This window comes from Procambarus clarkii, chromosome 13 (assembly GCF_040958095.1).
Source record: "Procambarus clarkii isolate CNS0578487 chromosome 13, FALCON_Pclarkii_2.0, whole genome shotgun sequence".
In the NCBI taxonomy this organism is placed as follows: domain Eukaryota; kingdom Metazoa; phylum Arthropoda; class Malacostraca; order Decapoda; family Cambaridae; genus Procambarus; species Procambarus clarkii.
Window position 1 is genome coordinate 3,940,072 of NC_091162.1, and position 11,928 is coordinate 3,951,999.

Sequence of the window (11,928 nt, forward strand, 5' to 3'; positions counted from 1 at the left end):
AATACTTGCTTGGTTATGCTCTCTAAACGTTAGGTCGTCGGACATCATTATTCCCAAATCCTTGACATGCAGTTTTTCCTACTATGGGCAGATTCGATTGTGTTTTGTACCCTGTATTATGTTTCAGATCCTCATTTTTGCCGTATCTGAGTACCTGGAATTTATCACTGTTTAATATCACGTTATTTTCTGCTGCCCAATCAAAAACTTTGTTAATGTCTGTTTGTAGTTTTTCAATGTCTTCAGCAGAGGTAATTTTCATGCTGATTTTTGTATCATCTGCAAAGGATGACACGAAGCTGTGACTTGTATTTTTTGTCTATATGTGATATGAGAATAAGGAACAGCAGTGGTGCAAGGACTGTACCTTGAGGTACAGAGCTTTTAACTGCGCTCAGACTCTATTTTACTTGATTGATTGTTACTCTTTGTGTTCTGTTCGACAGGAAATTGAGTATCCAGTGTCCTACTTTACTAGTTATACCCAATGACCTCATTATGTGTGCAATCACTCCATGGTCACATTTGTCAAATGCCTTTGCAAAATCTGTGTATACAACATCAGCATTTCCTTTTTCTTCTAATGCCTCAGTGGTTTTATCATAATGGTTAAGTAGCTGTGAGAGGCATGATCTTACTGCTCTAAATCCATGTTGGCCTGGATTGTGGAGGTCATTGGTTACCATGAATCTAGTGATCTGACTCCTGATCTCACTCTCAAATACTTTTATTATGTGGGACATTAGTGCAACTGGTCTATAATTCTTTGCCAATGCTTTGCTACCTCCCTTGTGCAGAGGGGCTATGTCTGCTGCTTTCAGCGCATCTGGTATCTCCCCCGTGTCCAAGCTCTTCCTCCACACTATAGCGACATCAGGAGGAAAACTGCAGTGAAGGAACAATGGATGAAACTGAGAAAAGGGAAAAACAGGTACACAGAGAATAAAGTGGTGTGTGTGTGTGTGTTAAGAAGTCAACAAGAGATCCAGGGGTTCTTCACAATAGAGCAAGGATAAGACCCTATACTGAGAGAGATGTGTAACAGTGCAAGTGTCTTGCACTCTTTCATGTATAATTATGAGTTGTGTGTGTGGGTGTGTGTGGGGCAGGCCAGGCGAGTCTAGCTGGGATCTGTTGATCCAGCATTACTCATAGTGGTACTGGCCTGGGAGAGTACCCACCCCTGGCCCGGGGCAGCGAGGTGGTTTAATCAGTCAGAGTGGAGCTTTTGCAAGGAAGAGTACATCCAAACAACTCCTCCACCCAGGTGGGTGATTAGCCATCACTCACCCCTGGGTGAGTTCAGTGAGTGCAAGAGGTAAGAGTCATTGTCTTAAACCAGGAGTGTCTTAGTGGTGACGAGTATAGTTTGACTTGCTTAGTTTGTAACTTGCTTAGTTTGTAACTTGCTTAGCTAAATGAATTGTGGGGTTCAGTCCCTGAGCCCATTATGTACCTCTGTAACCCTTTCCACTACCGCCCACAAGATGAGTATGGGGTGCATAATAAATGAACTAAACTAAGCATAGTTTGAACCAGGAAGTCAGTGTATGGTTGAGGATGTGTGAATTGGTGAATGTCTTGGATTGATTAATTCAATGGTTAATACAGTAACTTTGAAAAATGTTAAAAAGTGCAGAACTAGTTTGTTTTAAATTTGTTGATAATACCTTTGGTGAATTAAATTTCTAAGCGTAGAATAACAAGTTTGAGTTTTGTCCAGTCCTCTTTTGAATCAATGTCCCATGACAAAGTATTTATAAGCTGATCAGTGATACGGATCCCTCAAGTTAAAGTAGAGAAAAGACTAGAGATATCTAGATGGAAAACTTGAGTAGAGATAAAGTGAGGAAACGAGAGTTAAGCGCGCGCCCTCACCTCACCCAGCAGGGTATCAGTTGGTCCCTCAGACCTTAAGCAGTTTTTCCTGTCACACTGCTTAAGTGGTATTAAGATTTTAATTATAATGACAGGTGGTGGAAGCAAATTAAATATGTAAAGAAAAAATAACATCATAGACTTACTCAGTCTACTCTCCCTACTCCTCCTATTCTTCCTCCTCCTCTTCCTTCCTTCTCTACTCTCCTAACTCCCCTACTCTTCCCTCACACCCCTCGTTTTATGTTGCCAGATGGACGAGTTCCCCCTCAACCTTATCCATGCCTGTCCCCTCTCTTCTCTTCCCTCCTCCCCTCCTCCTTCCTTTATTTTGCTTTACTTCTCACCATCACATTGAAAAAAAACAGGCGTTACAAAACACTCACCCGGCACTTCGCGATAACTTTGGCCTGGGTTCATATCCTGGCCGGGGAGGATTGACTGGGCGCCAATCCTTAACTATAGCCTCTGTTCACCCAGTAGTGAAGGGATACTTTGTTGTTAAACAATTTGGCCGTATTCCAGGGAAAATTAGGATTAAGGACCTGCCCGAAACGCTATGTATGCTAGTGGCCTTTACAACAATGTAAGAACTCTTGTATATACAGTATAAATAAATAAATAAAAATAAATGAGGTCAAAATGAACCTGTTGGAGCTGAACGTCACTAAGGTTATTGGGCTTGGCAGAATCTCACCATGGATACTAAAAGGTGTCGAAGCATTATATGTGCCACTCTTTATGGTGTATAACAGGTCACTGGAAACAGAAAACCTACCACAAAGCTGGAAAACAGCTAATGTAGTCCTAATATACAAAAAAAAGTGACAAGCAAAAAGCACTGAACTACAGGCCAGTTTCCCTAACTAGTATACCATACAAGATAATTGAGAAGATTGTGAGGAAAAAGCTTGTAGAACATCTGGAGAGAAGGAGCTTTGTAACACCACCAACATGGGCTCATGGATGGTAAATTGTGCTTCACAGGTTTAATAGAACTCATGACCAGGCGACAAAAATTAGGCAAGAAAGAGAAGGGTGGGCAGACTGCATTTTCTTTTACTGTCAAAAAAAACCAGCGTTGAATGTAATGAAACGCCATTTTCTGGGTGAGTCCCGGAGACTCCCCGGAGCTATCCCAGTCTGACATTAGCATATCAGCCTGGGATAGCTCCGGGGAGCCGATGGGGCTCCCCCCAGAAAAGCCTTTGACACAGTACCTAAGAGGCTGTTACAAAAATTGGAGAAACAGGCAAGAGTAACAGGTAAAGTGCTCCAGTGGATAAGAGTATCTAAGCAACAGAAAACAGCGAGTTACCGTGAGGAGAGAAGACAGAGGGGGAGATGTCACCTGCGGAGTCCCACTAGGCTCTGTACTTGGACCCATCCTGTTTCTTATATATATATGTAAATGATCTTCCAGAGGGTATAGACTCATTCCTCTTAATGTTTGCTGATGATGCAAAAATTACAAGAAGAATCAAGACAACAGAAGATGGACAGAGACTACAAAACAACCTGGACAAACTGGAGGAATGGTCTAAAAAAAACTGGCTACTAAAGTTTAGCTCAAATAAGTGTAAAGTAATGAAATTGGGTGAAAGAAGCAGGAGGCTGCACACACGATACCATCTAGGGGGTGCAATCCTTCAAGAGTCAAGTAGAGTAGGATCTGGGGTTGACACCACACCAAACCTGTCCTCAGAAGTCCACATCAAAAGGATACCATCAGCGGCATATACTAGATTGGCCAACATAAAAACTTCCTTTAGAAACTTGTGTAAGGAATCATTCAGAACCTTGTATACCCCATATGTCAGACTAATTCTGGAGTATGCAGCTCCAGCCTGGAGTCCATGCATAGTTAAACACAAGACAAAGTTAGAGAAGATTCAGAAGTATGCCACAAGGATAGTCCCAGAGCCGAGAGGTAAGAGTTACGAGGAAAGGCTACATAAATTAAACTTCACGTCCCTAGAAGGCACAAGAATTAGGGGAGACGATCACCTACAAAGACAAACTATTTAGAATGGGCAGAACTCGAACAAGGTGATACAGGTAAAAGCTTAATACCCTGTACTCAAATAAGCCACAGAGACATTATAAAGATTTTTTAGTGTCAGGGTAGTTAACACATGAATGCACTAAGCAGTGATGTGGTGGAGGCATACTTCATACACAGTTTCAAATGTAGATATGATAGAGCCTAATAGGCTCAAGAACCTGTACACCAATTGATTGACAGTTGAGAGGCAAGATCAAAGTTCAACCCCCGCAAGCACAACTAGGCGAGTATAAAAAAGGCTGGATGCATTATCGCTGCTAAGTACTGAAGCAGATTTGTTAAGTCAGATTAATTTTGGGGATATGATCAAAGACTGCAATTAAAAAATACAGGACAAAACATTTTGATGTATAGGTAAAGTTTACCTGAATTTGAACTGTAACCAAATCACCCAGCTCCTGACCTCCCTCACAGTTGAGACAGAGGGAAGTTACAAGCAAGTACAGTAAACATTACACACAGAAATCACAATAGCGTGATGCATCAAATGAACAATCAAATGATTAAAGCAGCATCTGGGATCCTCTCGGACGTAGGTTCAAACCCTCATCACGGCCCTTGTGGATTTGTACAGTAAACATTATTTTGCATCTTTGAGTCATGCATGTTAAAATGCTATATAACTTTATGGCAAGAATGCATTGGAAAACAGGTGTATTGTTTCATACAAATACTGGTAATGATATTTATTCATTAGAATATACTGTATATATTTTATGGTTTACTACTGTTTTTATATAAGTTGTTGTGCATGAAGATGCCACAACAACACTCCCTCAATAGCGAGTGTTGTTGTGCATGAAGATGCCACAACAACACTCCCTCAATAGCGAGTGTTGTTGTGCATGAAGATGCCACAACAACACTCCCTCAACAGCGAGTGTTGTTGTGCATGAAGATGCCATAACAACACTCCCTCCAAGCAGCGAGTGTTGTTGTGCATGAAGATGCCACAACAACACTCCCTCCAAGCAGCGAGTGTTGTTGTGCATGAAGATGCCACAACAACACTCCCTCCAAGCAGCGAGTGTTGTTGTGCATGAAGATGCCATAACAACACTCCCTCCAAGCAGCGAGTGTTGTTGTGCATGAAGATGCCATAACAACACTCCCTCCAAGCAGCGAGTGTTGTTGTGCATGAAGATGCCACAACAACACTCCCTCAACAGCGAGTGTTGTTGTGCATGAAGATGCCATAACAACACTTCCTCCAAGCAGCGAGTGTTGTTGTGCATGAAGATGTCACAACAACACTCCCTCCAAGCAGCGAGTGTTGTTGTGCATGAAGATGCCACAACGACACTCCCTCCAAGCAGCGAGTGTTGTTATGCGTGAAGATGCCACAACAACACTCCCTCCAAGCAGCGAGTGTTGTTGTGCATGAAGATGCCACAACAACACTCCCTCCAAGCAGCGAGCGTTGTTGTGCATGAAGATGCCACAACAACACTCACAGGTGGTGCTACTTGGTGGCCAATAGGTGAATACCTGAACCAGAACTTCCCTACTGTATTCCTCTTGTTTGATCAATGAGAAACTTCAATCACATGCTTATCCATTTGGTCACAATGATAGATCCGAGCATCTTACTATTCATTGTGCAACACTTCCCTCAACTCAAGCCCTGCTTCAATCCTGTATAATCATCATAACAAAATTCTGAAACTAACAGCACTTACTGTCATGTACAGTATGTTTATATCAAACCTTATTTCATCATGATCATTTCCTATTTTAACTCTTAGTTCCATATAATATTTTGTCTTTTGTTAAATAAAGAATATTATTTCTTAGTGTCGGTTAAGAGATAATGTGCTTAAGGAAACAATAATGGACAAGTGGCTTCACCATTACCTGTTGGGCCAGTCTTGTTTTGTACATAATTAAATCCCCAAAGCAACTGTTATGGCCAGAGATCTTTATTTCTTTCCAAACATATTTTCCCTCTACACTCTCCAAATTTAATGCCCTATAAACAATCACCGTCACAATACAATATAGTATTATGTTTATGTTTACAACAGTTATGCTCTTCAATTGGTTCTGTATAAGCTTGTTTTCATTCAATATTTGCAGCACATTAATATTATATTTTACAAAGACTGTGACTTCTCTTCTCCAAAGTTTTTAAAAGTCTAAAGCCATATATTACTCATAATGATATTCTGGGGAGGCATTCTGATAAAGAAAATTTTGCCTAACATTAGCATATTTATAAATTCCATTACAACTTTTGTAAAAGTACTTTCCTGGTGAAATTTCAGCAGGAAAACTTCAATAATTAAGTGTGCAACATAATTTAGACTTGGGTTGTCGTGTCACTCAAGGCCCCCCACACCAGCCACAGCAAGCAAGCACCGACCAATAAGCATCAAAGCGTGGGCATTGGCACGTGGGTGTCGGAGGGCCCAGGCTACATGGTGTCACCTCCGCAGAGGCCACTACTCGCAGCACCAAACAACTTCATTGAATGAGGAGCAACATGTGTGGGAGCTGGCCAGTCTGACCCCACCAGGACAACTCGCTCCCACACTCACACCAGCAGGACAACTCGCCCCCACACCCACACCTGCACACAGGATGCCACCCCATACCAGGAGTTTCTCAGTCAATTTGCCTTAACCCCCAGGAGTGAAGGCTGCCTTAAGAAACTCTCGTAAAATCACCTTTCAAGACGAGTTTCCGGCATACATGTTTAAGAAACTTTTCAAAACACTTCAGAAAAACACGAAGAAACGTTAAAATCATCTTCATGTCCACTAAACTTGCCTGTCATTAATAAATAAATAAAAATAGGCGTAACCGTTTTTGCCACTGTCCAAAGGTAAACAATGTAACTCCAGATGCCGATTTTATTTTCAAAGATATCTGTTGATTTTCAAGACTAATCTGTACTTTGTTGCCCTATACAAAGTCTAGACGTAATACAGACTCCATAGGCATAGACACTTACTTGTGTTGAAAGAGATAAACGCCCCTAAGTCATGAATTTCTTCAGAAATTTTGACACACACCCAATCAGAAAGACGCCATCAGTTCCCTAGACTTGTTCAGCGGCATCAGTCTGGCCCTGCCTTGGGCTTCCCCAGTTCTCGTCATTGCCACTCACATTTACTCTCACGCGCTCAAACACACATTAAAACCACCAAAAGCCTTCATAAATGTCAAATGGTTACCCCTCTCTGGTAACTGTCAAGTATATTTTAATAATGTAAATTTCGCAGTCTTAGGGATCTCATTGGTGGAACCCAACCATCGAAGTTCGGACATAGTTGGTGATGTCATGGTCACGTGACCAACAAGTTCGATCCAACAACTCAGAGGAGCGTAACTTTAGCTTCTGCGCATGACGTCACTGAGCGCCACATTGAAACTTGCTTATGTTTCAACTTCATTAAGCAGTGTAAAACTATATATACATAACTTTATTATCATCAAAGTACATGATAATACAAATGTCATATCCCTGAATAGCAATATACATGTTAGACACGTAAGAGTATACACTATATTTTTCAGCGTTGATTTTGATAAGCTCTGGACGAAAGTGTCTCAAAAGTTTTAAGCTTGTAAACTTATGACGAAGTTTACAAACCTTATAAACTTCGTCAAAACATTATTCTAATACTGCATACATAATAAATTGCATGCTTAAATATAAGCTTATGTTAAATTTTTACCTTTTCTTTTTAATAAGAATTTATTTTATTTATTTATTTATTTATTATTTATTTATTTATTGTATTTATTTATATATATACAAGAAGGTACACTGGGTTTATGAGAGTACATAGCAATTGATGTTTTTACATTCTTGTAAAATAATTTTTTTCTACCACAGACGTGGCCACACATTTACAATGCTAACCAGATTATATACATTTTCTTCTGTCCTCCATGGACAGGGTTATAGAAGTGTTAAACATATATTTCAAGGGTTTATTGAACACTCAACCACTGAAGTTGATTCGGTGCTTTTAAAATGCTAAGCTAACCTACATACGTAGATACATAGATACACAGATTTACGTATGCCTTACATAAAGTGTTCGATGTGTCTTTTACATAGAGTCATTAATGTACATTTACAAAGGTGAAATGTAATTCTGATCAGCTTCCATATATACTTTATACCCATACATATACATACACACACACACATATACATACATATATACACACACATGCATTCACATACATTTGTCTCATTTACTCTGACAGGGTGAGATAGCTGATAAAGAAACTAGTGTGCAATTAAGCACTTAATCGCTAAAGGTGATGAAGGTGCTTTTACAAGCTCAGGTTATATAGTTACATCATATACATACATTGTATAATTAATCTATTACATGGTCAATCTTGGATAGAAGTCCAATATATCAAGTGTTCCAATACTCATATAGTAATTACAGAGTTCAGCATACCTTAGCCCAGGAGGGCGAAAGTCAGTCAATATGGGACATTCTACAATATAATGTTCAATCGAGTGCATGTTTTCTCTTTCACAAAGTTGACACATTGTGTACTCGACATTTGGGTTTTGAGAAAGCTGCCAGATACGTCTATATTCCAGGCGTATTCTGGCCACTATAACATCACATTGCCGGGTTCTTGTTCTATTAGTCCCATATGTGAATGTCTCCTCACGATATCTATCATAATATTTAATGCTACAACTTTCAGGTCTTTGTGAAATTATTAGGTCGGTGAGATTTTCATTAGATATTTGTTTAAGTATTCTCTTTGTCACTACTAATGAAATACCCATATCAATTTCTACCACTGGTTTTCTACAGGCTGTCTTTGTAAGCATATCAACAGTGTCATGCCTTGAGATGCCAACATGTGATGTATCCATAGGAATTTAATTTCAAATCTGTTTTCCTCAGTAGCTAAAACATTCATTCGAATATCACTGACTATTTTCTGGGTGTCACTACTATGTGCGTTCAATGCCAGGAGTGCACTCTGCGAGTCACAGTATATAAGTCCACTGCCTTTGTCTTTTAAAAATTCAGTGGCAAGGTATATGCCTGCAAGTTCTGCCCGAAACGCTGCGCGTACTAGTGGCTTTACAAGTGTGCAACTACTGTACTATGCTATGTATTCTCACAAACCCAATGTACCTTCTTGTATATAAATAAATAAATAAATAAATAAAAGTTCGGTTGAGGCGTACTTGCCCAGTCATTGACGCGCTTCATTGCTGTATGTACGAGAGAAGATTGTTCAAATATATTACATGCACATCCGGCACATCATCCACCGTCAGTGCTATACCGAGAGCCGTCGGTATAGCACTGATACACATCGTTACCCCATACTCTGAGTACTTTCAGTGATGCCTTTCAGTGTTAACTGTTTTAATAATGTAGAGTGCACACAATCTTTATTGGGCGCATTTACAAAATCAACTGATAGATCCCAGTTATCCCATGGAGTAATTGGTTGATTAATCATTAGTTGAGTTGGGTACATATTTAATATTTTGATGGAGTTGGCTTGGAGTTTGTTGGAGTTTAACATTAACAGGTATAACGTTTCGGGCATTTCGGGCATGGGCAGGTCCTTAATCTAAGATAATTTTAAGTAGGTAATTTGTAGCAAAACTGAAAAATTTAAGAGGTATATTGTAAGAAAATTTGACAAAGCTTAGTAGGTATGTTGTAAGAAAATTTGACAAAGCTTAGTAGGTATATTAAAGTAAAATTTGAGGGTTATAAACAGGTACATTGTAGCATAATTTGAGGATCATTTCATGGTATCATGCAGTAAGATATGCGTTCAATATAACAACTATGATATAAGCTTCATTAGTTTGTGTAACTCCTGTCTTCACAATTGTACATTTCCTGAATTTACCTGGGGGCCACTAAGACTCTTGGAGGTCTCGACGAGAGAGGGAAGCCGGAGGTTTGTGAAAAGTTTTCCCTTATGATTTTTTTTCCAGTTGGATTTGCAAATTCAAAAATGTAAATTTGCTTCAATGTAATTCAAATTCAATGTAGATTTGCTTCGACACGAATCAAAGTACAATGCCTTAAGCCAAATTGATGCTTTAGTCAGAGAGCGCTCCCTTTCCCAGATTATTTACAGTGATGGATCCTTGCATCAGTCCCATGGTGCAGCTGGAAGTGCAGTTGTTGTGATAGGGAGAGATGGTTCCTTCTCCCATGAGTGTGGAGCGCGTCTAGGTAACTGGGCCTCTTAAAACAGAATTGGTTGCCATAATCCTTGCACTCGAGCGCGTATATGAATCCAAAGTTGACGCGCTAATTGTAAGTGACTCCTTGACTGCCCTCAGCTCCCCAAGGCATAACTGTGACGTGCTTATCTCTGAAGCTAGACACAGATATAATGAAGTAATCAATGATGGAGTCAGAATCTGTCTCCTGTGGATTCCTTCCCATATTGGTCTCTGAATGCATGATAGAACTGACGAGTTGGAGAAAAACTTTTGCTCGTAAAGAGCGAATTGATTACCAACTTGGACTGCCTTTGATCAGCCTAGCTGAGGGCAGTAATATTCCGGGTACATCAACTAAATTTCGGAGATTTGAGGCAAAGTGAAATTCACACCAGTTACTCTATCTATCATCATTCTATTATGCAGGAAGTACCGCACGTCTATGGGTCATCTAATAAGGTTAGTAGACCTCTAGATGTTACCACTGCTAGGCTTAGGCTCGGCTACAAGTACCTCTGGGAGTTTCTAACATCTGCTGATGTAGATTTGACTAAATGTAAACTCTGTCAGCAGAACTATTCGCATATTTTGAGTCATAATATACTGGAATGTGAAAACATCGCGGAATTTAGAGATAACATCATCAACGGAGTCCAAGAAATGTGTAAGTACATCATTCTTAATGATCCGCGTCCCGAAATCTTAGCGAAGTATCCAAAATTTGCTTACTGTAGGTAATGCATGCACATGACTGAGCATGCATTAGTTGACGGTATACACCGTCAACTGGTTTAGAAATGGCAAATGAATTTAATAGCTTTTTTCATCGGTTGGTGCTAATCTTGCCAGAAAAATCCCACAGACTCAGACACATATCAACATATATCTCTCAGGCAGCAATCCAAACTCTCTTCTCCTTTCACCAGTCAGCCCGGCAGATGTTGTGTCCATCATACACTCACTAAAAACCAAGCCAGGGAACACCAGTGAAATTCCGTCCATTGTATACAAGAGCGCCTCGATCCCATGCCCTTGCGCCACCCATAGCTCTACTGTTCAACAAATCCATAGTGTCACACCTTCCCTGATATCCTTAAAAAAACAAGAGTAAAGTCAGTTCATAAAGGAGGCAATCCGGCGGACATAAACAATTATAGACCAATATCAAATCTACCCATACTATCAAAAGTATTTGAAAAAATTATCTACAAACAGCTCTATTCCTATCTCGTAAAATTTGGCATACTCAGCCCCTGCCAGTTTGGCTTCCGGTCCCAAAAGAGCTCCAATGATGCAATCATTAGTCTCCTTGACGTAATCTACTCAGCCATTGACATAAATAAGTTTCCGATTAGACTCTTCATTGACATAAGAAAAGCCTTTGATACTGGTAATCACAACTACCTCTTACTTAAACTCCAGCATTATGGAATCCGAGGCCTTGCCCTTGACTACATCCGATCCTATCTTAGTGACAGACACCAATGTGTAGCCATCAATGATACAACCTCTTCCACTCTACCAATAACCGTTGGAGTGCCACAGGGCAGCATCATAGGACCTCTTCTATTTCTTATATATATCAATGATCTGCCTAATGTCTCTAATATTCTTAAACCTATATTGTTTGCTGTTGATACTACCTTCATCTATTCTGACCCCAACCCACATACACTAAATAATGTTGTGAATAATGAATTAAAAAAAGTCCACTTATGGATGTCAACTAACAAACTAACACTAAACATAGAAAAGACTTACTACATCTTATTTGGAAGCAAATCATCGAATGCAATTC

General features: G+C 39.9%; 1 protein-coding gene across 2 annotated transcripts in view; it reads right to left on the minus strand.

Moving 5' to 3' along the window:
* Positions 1 to 7,026, minus strand: part of LOC123751668 (mRNA (2'-O-methyladenosine-N(6)-)-methyltransferase) — a 159,441-nt gene extending 152,415 nt beyond the window's left edge. For both annotated transcript variants that reach the window (XM_069323554.1, XM_069323553.1), the window contains exon 1: positions 6,897 to 7,026. The gene's annotated coding sequence lies outside the window, so the exon portion shown is untranslated. The remainder of the gene's footprint in view (positions 1 to 6,896) is intronic.
* Between the last annotated feature and the right edge of the window lie 4,902 nt (positions 7,027 to 11,928).